The sequence below is a fragment of the Cupressus sempervirens genome, chromosome 8, assembly GCF_028749045.1.
Source record: "Cupressus sempervirens isolate cs-2001-9-10 chromosome 8, ASM2874904v1, whole genome shotgun sequence".
In the NCBI taxonomy this organism is placed as follows: Eukaryota; Viridiplantae; Streptophyta; class Pinopsida; order Cupressales; family Cupressaceae; genus Cupressus; species Cupressus sempervirens.
The window spans coordinates 49,434,219-49,436,801 of record NC_143125.1 but is presented as its reverse complement, the minus strand read 5'-3'; the positions used below and the strand labels follow the sequence as shown (position 1 = coordinate 49,436,801).

At 34.4% G+C, this 2,583-nt stretch overlaps 1 pseudogene; it reads left to right on the top strand.

The window, feature by feature from the left end:
- Positions 1 to 1,616: 1,616 nt before the first annotated feature.
- On the top strand, positions 1,617 to 2,166 carry LOC149541551 (putative 2' cyclic ADP-D-ribose synthase BdTIR; annotated as a pseudogene).
- The last annotated feature ends 417 nt before the right edge of the window (positions 2,167 to 2,583 follow it).

Genomic DNA, 2,583 nt, shown 5'->3' with positions numbered 1-2,583 from the left:
CAAGCATCCCTCATGATTCATGATAAGTATAAAGTACATCATAATATAATACATAATAATAATCTCTCAAACAAGTTTCCATCTAGAAGACCCAGTCTCAAGCTTCGAATATTAGTCCATTTGCTTTGTGAGATGGGAGTGTGGCCTAATCACTTTTAGTGCCCAACCATGGAGTAGTTAGCTCTTGTGGGGTCCTTTCTAAAATGAAGAACTCTCTAGCTCTTCTTGAGAAGCTTAGCAACCCAGAATGAAAGGATTGAATGGATCTAGTGTAGTTGTGAAACTAACTACAATAGCAACATATGCCTAACATGTAGAACATTATCATAGATGTGGAAGAATGAAGAAATAAAATAAACAAGCATATCTAAGACATATGCAAGAGTGGCTTTGGCCAAAGTACTCTCAACCAGATTATAAATGACAAATAGAATGAAAATAAATATGTTATCCTATTCTATCCTTCCTTACTTTCCACATTCGACACCCATCCCATAAGAAAACATAATCACACCTATGCAAGAAAGAAGAATCATTTTGAATAACCCATGTATTCTATATGCACTAACAAAAACATGAAAGGAACAATTGATTACAAAATTTAATAGCCTTTCTTAAACAATTAAACAAAAAAGCTAATTAAGCAATCATGTTGAAAAAAATCATTTCAATCTGCCATCATTCTTCTATTCCTACTGTAGTAAGCATAATAATAATAGTTTAGCGAAGGAAAAATGTTTTGTTTGGTAATACTTAGAATGCAAATTCACTCTTGAAAGCTAAGTTTTTCATCCAACCCCACTATATGATCTGTGTAACCCCTTTTTGTTATTTTAACAATAGATCTATCTATGTCCACTAGATTATATCTGCAGATAGTCTATTTACATATTTGGTTTGCACAGTAGTAATATGATAAGGAAATAGGCATAAACAAAACAAGTGACCTACTATAGTTGAGAGTAGGAATGCATATTGGGAATAGGAATGGCTATTCCAATAATGACTATTTTTTGAAATGGACATAAGCTTATTTTACGGGTAAAATGGGAATATGTATTCCTATTCCCTATTCCGATTGATGTACCAAACGAAAAATAGAAAACATATTCCTAATTTCATAATCCTATTCCAGCAACCAAACAGGCCCTTACCATATTATATTTTAGTTTAGGTCTTAGCCAATACCTTTTCCATATAGGAGTAGCAAGCTATCATAAATTGAAACATGCGCAACTACTTCTTGTCTTTATTGATTGGCTATCTAATTTCAAATTGCAAGCAATAAAGTGGAAGCCACGTACAATTTTTTGTCTTTTTTTGACTCGGTCATTAGTTTATGGTTGCCCTCTTCTTTAAAATAAGAACCAATTTTGTCTTTGTCATTTTTTAATATGTTCGTCAGCTGTGGAGTCACTCTTCTATCTACAACACCATGGAAACATAGTGACTAATTTTTCCCTTTGCATGGGTAGGTTGTTTGCAACACAATAACTTGGAATAACACATAGACCAAGTATTTCCATTCTCCCCCTCTCTCCTCTTGCTTATGATGTCCTTTCTTGGCTGATTCAAGAGATAAGTAGGAGATAATTAGGAGAATCAATTTTGTGTTAATGGCTTCCACTTTGACATCTAGCTAAGGAGGACAACAAAAATGTGATCCATTCTTGGTACTTCACACTCCCAATGAAAAGAGAAAGTCCTCCTTAACTGCAAAAATAGTTTGACATATTCATCAATCATTGAGGCCCTGACATCAAAAAAACTCTCACTCGACAGCTCTATGAATCTCTACACCAAGATGGGATCTTTGCATATCTAGATTCTAAAGAGACTAAACTTGGAGATTATTTTCCTTCTGCCATAAAGAATGTCATATCCTCCGCCACTGTACACATTGCCATCTTATCTCCCCATTATACAAAGTCTGCTTGGTGCTTAGCTAAGCTATCTTTCATGTTTCGAATCAAGGCCACAATTATTCCCCTATTTTACCATGCTGATCCTTCAGACTTCCACCACATCAAAGGAGGAGTTGCAGGTGCATTTTCCACACATGAAGAGAAGGATAGATATCCTAACGGTGACATCCAATAGTGGAAAGATTGCCTAGAGAAAGTTTCATGGCTCAAGGGCTATGAACTTAACAGACAGAATAAGTAAGGCATCCTCAAATCACTTTTCTAAATTTTGTTAAATTTTCTTTCTAAAAACTAATATACTTGGTCTAAAACTTGTTTCCCATTTCTAGAAACTCTTTGGAAAGTTTTAGGAGATCATTTTGCATAATCTTTGCTAATCTGGAATAAAATCTACACAAGGAGAGAAGATGGAGGGTGTAGGGATTAGAGATGTTAATAATTTAATTGAAGCTTTGTTGGCTAAGTTGGTGTGGAGATTCATTTCTCTCTTCAAAAATCTATTGCTTGATTTTAATTTCCTTTATTCTTTTTTACTTCTGTTATTTAGAGGGGACAATTTCTGGGCTATTTATGAATTCCTCATTTTATTTGGTGAGAAGAAATGAGATTTTTGTAGATCTATGGTTTGTCAAGGTCATTGTGCACCAATCGTCCTTGT